The following is an 8,810-nucleotide window of genomic DNA, read 5'->3' on the forward strand; positions in this document are numbered from 1 at the left end:
AAAGGATAGTAAGTCGAAGGCCTAGCACCACTCAGTTGTTTCACTTTTCCTTCATGGCATTTGCCTTTATATATATATATATATATATATATATATATACATTTATATATATATATATATATATATATATATATATATATATATATATATATATATATATATATATATATATATATATATATATATATATAGATAGATAGATAGACAGACAGATAGATAGATAGATAGATAAATCACATCTTTTACCTTGAAATATGACTAACTGGAAGTATAAGCTGTAGCCATTTCAGCTTTTTTATGATCGAAACTTAAATTCACAAGTGAAAACCTTTAGCCCGGTATATGTAAAGTTTTTATATTAAGGGACTTCATTGAAAAAAAATTGTCAGATTTGCCTATGCGATTATGAAACATAGAATTAGAAATCCGTATGTCTCGTTCAAAAGATTGCTTGCATGATCAGCATTACCATTGCCTTTGATAACTAGCTCGACTTTCATTTTTAGCAAGCATAGGGTAGTTTGATTTAGGTTCCACGTCTTTTCATCCTCGATCGAATTAAGTGTAATGTTGAGATGATTAGTGAGCTATCGTGGTAATTACGAATTTATTAGCAGGTATGCATAATCCATGCATGCCACTTTTGAATTGAAGATAGGATACAGAGAATTTTGAAGTTTGGCAGTGAGGATTCACTTTACACCTATTGAACATTGTCTGTAAAGATCCTTTTCACTGAAGCCTTGTGTTTAACATTTCTTGCCAAAGTAACTGTATTACATCTGGAAGTATGTTGTATTAAGTTTGATTGTCTTCATTATTTAGCTGAAAATTAGTATACAAAGTTAGACTACCAGCGAGTGAAAAATTTCTGAACTGTATGAAAACCAGAGTTCAGGACATTGTTGGGCATTAATAATACATCTTTTCCATTTAGAACTTCCCTACCAAAGAAGTTATCCAGAATCTATGCAAAGGACAAGAAAAGATGAGATCGGCAGTAGCAATGGAAGAACATTAGAAAACGTGATGTTATCAGCTACTAAGTATTAATTTTAGGTGCAATGATAAACTAAATACGTATTTTATTAACTGGCTGGTTGATTTACCGTATTAGTATCAGTTTCCCCTGATTACAGTTGAAAAGAGTAGTACATAAACGAATGAAAACAAAATTAGGATTTGGAATATGACTTAGAACACAGTCATATAGGTGGGACTTACGTTTTGAGTTGGACAAGTACTTGTGAATAGCAAGTGCATTCGGTTTTAATGCAGTTTTATCAGTTCCTGGAATTGAGAATATTAGTATTGACATATCTTGTTTAATGGATTTAGTTTGAACATGAGCATGTAGAAACTCAATTTTCTAAATTGTTTTTAAATGTTTAGATGTACGTTTTGCACGTTGAAGAAGCTTTCTGAAAGCTAATAAGAAAGCCGCAAGCGAAATTAACAGTTAATAAAATCTGCAACCTCAATAGTGTATTTGTAAAGATAAACTCTATTTATTGGCTGTTGTGTTATGGCATTATTGTTCCAAATAGAATTTAGTAAGAATTTAAAATATATTCACATACTGAATACATTTTCAAAACGAAAATGAAGTCCATAGTTGACATGGCAACTGAAAAGTATTACAGAGCCAAAAGATCACTTGCATGGCTTTATTATGGCATTATTAAGTTACTAATCTAGTTTAATTACTTAAAAGTTTTTTGTTTTTCGTGAACCCATTACCATTACCACGACGTTAGTTGGGACTCATGTATCTTTCGGGCCTTACTAAGGGATTGCAGTTGATGTGAGCATCGTTGAGTAACGCCAAGACTACCCATTTAATTGTTCTATATTGTTATCTTTAATGGGGTCCCGTCAGTATGAATTTATGTTGTGTGGCTCAGGAATTCTGTGAGAAACAACACAAGCCTCAATAATTGCATAATGTTAGTGGCCTTTGCTAACCTTTGGAAACACTTTCCAAGAATCTTGGACAAGTAACTCCCTAGTTCACTGCGCTTACGTTGACCCTTTAAACTTGCTTGACTTATCCTCAGTGTGTACCTGTGGGAAGAAATAGTTTTTTGAATTTACAAGTGTGTCGGTTGTAATTTTAGATTAATTACTATAAAATATCATGCTTTAATACATCATAACGCCATCTTGAAAGGATAGTTCTGGTTACTGGATATTAAAACGGCATATGGAAATAGTTTCCTTGTGATGATATGTAAGGTTCAGTGTACAGTTCAGTATGTCAGTTAAGATAGAAGTCATACAGTTATTGCTTCCAGAGAGCTGGTTTTCTATAATACCTCACAGGTAATGTATTCGTCTGTCTAATTAAAATACACATAGAAGAAATGAAATGACAGCAGTTTTTAAAAACAAAAGTTTGTTTCATGGATTTTTGTTAGGTGTTTGCTAAGGAGGCCTTTTAAGTAAATATTTACTGAAAACTTACCGTAGAGGACCGTAGTTATTAATTAGATTACACTGCACTTTCTCACTTTGCAACAAGTAGATGTAACGTTTGGATTTTTTCTGAATGTTAACATTTCCAAAATATTTCATGAAAGATGTTTCCTACACCACAGGATGTTTTAAGGGGATTTCACATAACTATGTCACTTCATAATTATTATTAAATTCATTATTATTATTATTATTATTATTATTATTATTATTATTATTATTATTATTATTATTATTATTTCAATAGACGAAACTTATTCGCAAGGAACAAGCACACAGGGGCCATTGACTTGAAATTCAAGCTTCCAAAGAGTGTTGGTTTCAGCCTCCCTCCGCAGACCCCACACCGCAGCAGTAACTGATCATGATACAGAGCCAGTGATTTTTCATTGCCCTGGGTGAGACGCGAACCCACGACATCTGAGTGGCATGCCGCAACACTAACCACTATACCAGGACAACCTTCAGGGCGCCTTAGTGTTTTTTAACCTTCTTTATAACATCATCGAAGATTCTCAAATTGTCCTTGTTTTGATCTAGTTTTCAAGTATAAATGAAGCTGTTCCACAAGTTCTCATTATTCTGGCAACTTTAGAGGCACTTCTCCTGTTCTATCTTGAATTGCTTCCAATTTTCTTAGCCAGTTTTGGATAGCATTAGTCTTGCTCTCTATGGGTATATTTTTAAAATTCTCTTTACTACAATATATTTAAAAATATAAAAAGAGATCCTGCCGTCCACTTTAGTAGTCAGTGCTAGTTTTATAAAGCAGCAACTGCTAAAAACCTTTTGTATCTCATATTATTTTAATCTTACCCGTCAGTTTAGAAGGAGTAATTTCCCGTTTTAAGAAAGTTCACAAATCACAGACATTCAGTTCAAGTCATTAAAAGCAACAGCCCTTGAGATGGGATAAGACTATTTTAGTGCCTTACACCTATCTGTGAGAAGACAAGAACTAGAACATCTCTCTCTCACTGGTAAAATCAATGGAAGTCGGCCAAGAGGAAGACCTAGACAAAAATATATGGATGGATTGGTGAGAATGACTGGAGGAAGAATGTCTGCAGCTCAGTGGCGAGCCATGATTGCCGACGTCCTTGGGGATATGGCACCTGGATGATGATGATGATGATGACACCTATCTGTATATCCTCATGCTGAGTCTCAGCCTTATATTTGATGTATTATTATCTTTACATTTGGTTAATCAACTTTTTCCTGGTCCGCTAGTTTAGCGGTTATGTCGTGTAATGCCACTCAGATGTCGCTGGTTCGGGTCTCCCCCAGGGCGATGAAAAATCACGGGCTCTGTATCATGAGCAGTTACTGCTGCGGTGTGAGGTCTGCGGTGGGGAGTTGAAACCAACATTTTTGGAAGCTTGAATTTCTAGTCAAGTATGCTTGTTCCATGTGAATAGGTTTCATCTACTGAAAAAATAATAATAATAATAATAATAATAATAATAATAATAATAATAATAATAATAATAATAATAATAATATTGACTTCTGTTTTCAAACTTGTTCTTTCATGTTTTCTCTGAGTCTTGAACAAAAACAAAACTGTTATCTGTTTTGGTGCATCTCTCTAGCCATCTCGATCTACTGTACTATCATTTAGTTCGTCGAGTACTTTGTTATGATACATCATGACAGTGACTTTCCCATTGCTTTACGCCACAGGATGTTAAACACAAGATCCCCATAGTTATCATTGTTACTGATTAAAATGTCTAATTTCAATACGACTTCTACACTGTTTTCATGTTCCGAGAATGACTAAATTTACACTAACTTTTATTATTATTATTATTATTATTTTATTATTATTATTATTATTATTATTATTATTATTATTATTATTATTATTCAGAAGATGAAACCTGCTCATATTGAACAAGCCCACCAGAGGGGCCATTGACTTGAAATTCAAGCTTCCAGAGAATATGGTGCTCTGAGGAAGTAAGAGAAGGTAGAGGAAAATACAGATTAAAACGAATTCTGTATTGATTGATGATGGAAATGACAGTCAAGTCGTCACTGCTGTGGTAGAATGCGCATCACCTAAGTATATGTATGTTTCGGCCCTGGGGCCAGCCGCATCGACCCTAAGAAATTGCTGAGAAATCGGAAGGGCGTATGCTTCTGGCGCCATTCCCCATATATATATATATATATATATATATATATATATATATATATATATATATATATATATATATATATATATATATATATATATATATATATATATATATATATATATATATATATATATATATATATATATATATATATATATATATATATATATATATATATATATATATATATATATATATATATATATATATATATATATATATATATATATATATATATATATATATATATATATATATATATATATATATATATATATATATATATATACATACATACATATATACATACATACATATATATATTAATGACCCTATACCCAGGTCAAATAGGGTCATATTCCTAAGATTCTCTGGTAGCGGTGGCCCATCCTGTTTCAGCAAATTCCTTCTCCCTCGTCGACTCCTCTCACTGAATCTATCCTCAAACAAAGACCTACTGGAATTAAACACTGAGGTACAAAACTATAGACTTTATTTGGAAATTTAACGCAAGTAATTCAACAAAAGCTACGGTCGTGAAATGGAGTGATTCCCACCCCCTATAAATGGAAATCATCACTAGGGGAAATTCTTATCAATAAACACTCAGATTAATGATTCTAGACCAACCAATACCAGTGACTAACAACCTGGTCACCAGACAAAATAAAAAGGTCATAACTATTCTAGACCAAAATAATTGTCATATAGTATGTACATTAAAGAACACCACTTCCAAAATATTCGTCCTCACAAGACGAACCCTGAATTCCTGTTAAAAGACACATATATATTAAAACCTTAAATGGTGTTAAATAACATCAATATTCAAAAACAGAAAAGTGCACAGTGGAGAACAGAACAGGAAAATGCACAATGGAGACAGAGGAATTTCACTGCAGCACCAACAAGGCATTTCCACATAATGTCTGGAAAAGATATAAGTGTTCATGAGTCATGCTACTCACTTTTCTATGGCCGCAGATAAGGTATTTTCACGGTGGTGGCTCTTAAACACTGCACAAGGCAAATCACACCCAGCCACCAATACCGAAGTCCTCCCTCGATTGTTTGTTGCTGATAATATACCATTAGAGAGTGCAACACACATACGCACTCAATTAATTACTTCTTCCCGGAAGTTTGACGACACTGGTTCAACGTTCGGAGATCACACTGTCTCCGCGCACTTAGATCATGGTCAAGAAAACACAAATGCATGTGTCAGATACCCGCTGTATCTAACCGTGTAAACCTCCAACGTCGACACAAATGCACCTGGGGCGGATGTGCTTCTGACAGACCAGCACATAGTTCGTCCCAGACTTGATATATATATATATATATATATATATATATATATATATATATATATATATATATATATATATATATATGTATATATATTCATATATTTATATATATACATATATATATTACTCACAAATATATCACAGTTTGTCAGATTTTGGGATTTGCTTTGCCTTCTTAGGGTTTCTGGGCATTACAGTCCCTTTATTCTAACTCTTTCAGTCCAACACTATCACTGCCTCTTCTTCTTCCTGGGCTTTTGTGAATTAAACACTTGTTTGTCTTTCAACCATTCTCTGAATTTTTTCGATGCCTTTTGGAGAGCTATCAATTCCTTTTTTTCAGCATCCCCCATCTTGAAATTCACTTCTCTTGTTCAGCTGCTCTGTATACACGTGTACAAGTCAACCAGTTCCTATCTTCCACCATTCAAACAAACATTTATCACTCCATCATTCGTCTTCTATTTACCTTTGCTCTGCATAGGCAACTACGACATATCCAGGTTCATGTCTGTTAATTGTATCATTGCTTCCTTTCTGTTCATATTCACTCTTGAAGACATTGTTTGCGCACCTGTTTCGGCCATTCAATTGAAATGCAGCTTCCACATTGCAGCAGCTCATCTGTAATCCCTTCAGGTCATGGCGCCTTTCACTCTCCCGATTTCTAATTTTCAACTTGCAATCCAGTCCATCATTTTCCAGTTTCGACCGTTGTGTCATCAACCTTTTGTAATTTTCGAAATACTCAATGTTGACGAAAATTTTTATTTTATTTGGGCGGTATCTGACCTATTAGTATCTAAACTCTTGCCTTAGAAATTTTCTTAAATGCTTATTTCGTACGCTTTTTAAAAAAAAATTACCTAATTCTTCCTACTGTGTTTGATCTACACATCTGACACTGCCCATTTTTCCTTTGCACAAACCTTTCATTTTACTCTCCCTTCATTGCTATGCCTCTGGGTATTTCCTTCTATCCTGGTATCTCCATCCTTGATCCTCTCAAACTCCTTGTCTAATCCTGCAGATTTGGCATCCTTATTCGTAATCCCTTTGTCATTCCCCTTTGCTGTTTCCCTTTAAGAGTGCTCAGATTATTTTATTATCCTCTTAAAATAATTCTGAACGCTTCCTTATTTATTGAAAATATTGTTTTCATTTCTTCCTAAACCGTTCAATAATCACATGTACCTCCAGTCTCTCATCACCACTCAGTTTATCAACATCTTTCAGCAGCTTAGCAACAACAATGCGTCAGAACTGTTATCCTGAGGCATCTTCTCTCGTAGGTATTTTGCTTCTGACAACTTGTAGGACACTAGTCAACAGCACTTCAATATCCTCCTCTATAATTCATTTAAACCAACTGATGGTGCGCAGACTATTCGTATATGCTACCTTTGCATTTAAGTCTTCCTATGCAACGACTCTTTTTGAGACTCCTTGCTTTCCCAGTCTGTAAGACCACCTTCTTTTTTGATGGGTTTTCCATGCACATTATCAGAACTACCTATGCTAACTATAATTTCATATAAACAGTCCTACACAATGACCTCTCAACATCCCGATTTTATCATTAATATCCAATTTAGATCAAGTTGGAAGCAGATGGGAAGTAAATGGAAAAGCTTTTGTTCTGGTAGTAAGCGGCACTGCCTTGTCACTGCTGCTGTAGGGAGTGCCATTATACCATGTCATAAGGCAGAGGAGTGCCTTGTGTATAGGTTTCCTCTTGTGGGGACGTGACAGGGATGGACATTTTATCCTCTTTAAAATTCTTGGGGAAAAGTGTAATGTAGAGGAGTTTTGTGTTTTTATTAAGGAAGTTTGCCTTGTTGTTTATGATTTAGCTAGCTTTACAGGTTTGCTGTTGTTTACGATTAAGCTGGGGCTTTATGCCAGCACAGGCTCTTGCCTCCCCAACAAATCTAAATCGTATACATGTACAGTATACGTGGGTGTGTACAGGATATTCTTATTTACGTATATAGGGTAATATTTAGATTATTTTTATGTAAATTATTTTTAAATATTCACTTTTATAAAACTTTCCTGTTAGCCTAATATTTTAGTTTGCTATTCAGTGTGGCAGGATACAAATGAATATTTGTCATATACAGGTATTTCTTACTAAAACTGAATTAAATTCTTCTTCAAGATAATTAAACTGCTTTTAGCACAGTTTCCTATGTAAGCTGAAAAACATATATTTGATCTACTGGTCATATTTGCTAAAGACTCGAAGAAGAATGCCAAAGGTAAATCAAATTCTTATCTTCGCAGTATTATACTTTTTAACGTGTGCGATTTCGATTCCCGCCAAGAAAGGCAGAGATTCTTCATGTAAGTCCACTTAGAACTCAAAGTTTTGGGTGGGACGCTTATCCAGGAAATGTCTGGAAATTGAGAAGCTAAGAGGTAGGTCATTGTGGTACCTAAAACTACATGCATTTGGCAAACATGACAAGTATGCCATGAGTACATACGTGCAACTCACGGGCGCTCACACACTTACCTGTATCTCTAGAAGTATATATGTGTGTATTTTGTATGTGTATATATATGTGTGTAAGTGAATGTTTCTGGCAGTTTACCACTGGTTGTGCTCATGACATTTCAGGCATGTTGGATAAGCCATAGCCATCCGCTTTCCAACTTGAAAAACAGACATAATGTTCGGATCCTGGTCAGGATAGGTGCACTTCTCATTTACAATATAATTTGGGTGTAGTTATTCCCAAGGCGTTGAGAATTCTATATTAATTCATTATGTGTAGCTCCAGTCATTGGTTCCTCAGGCACAGAATCATGAACGAACCCCTCGTGGAAAAACCACAGAATTCGCAATTCCATTCAACAGCACAAAAGGGTC

General features: G+C 34.5%; 1 long non-coding RNA gene across 1 annotated transcript in view; it reads right to left on the reverse strand.

Moving 5' to 3' along the window:
• Window positions 1–231: 231 nt before the first annotated feature.
• The window catches only part of LOC136830186 (uncharacterized), a 471,722-nt gene continuing 463,143 nt past the window's right edge, over window positions 232–8,810 (reverse strand). Inside the window, exon 3 of the long non-coding RNA XR_010850590.1 lies at window positions 232–2,064. This is a non-coding gene — a long non-coding RNA (uncharacterized lncRNA). The remainder of the gene's footprint in view (window positions 2,065–8,810) is intronic.

This window comes from Macrobrachium rosenbergii, chromosome 46 (assembly GCF_040412425.1).
Source record: "Macrobrachium rosenbergii isolate ZJJX-2024 chromosome 46, ASM4041242v1, whole genome shotgun sequence".
Lineage (NCBI taxonomy): Eukaryota > Metazoa > Arthropoda > Malacostraca > Decapoda > Palaemonidae > Macrobrachium > Macrobrachium rosenbergii.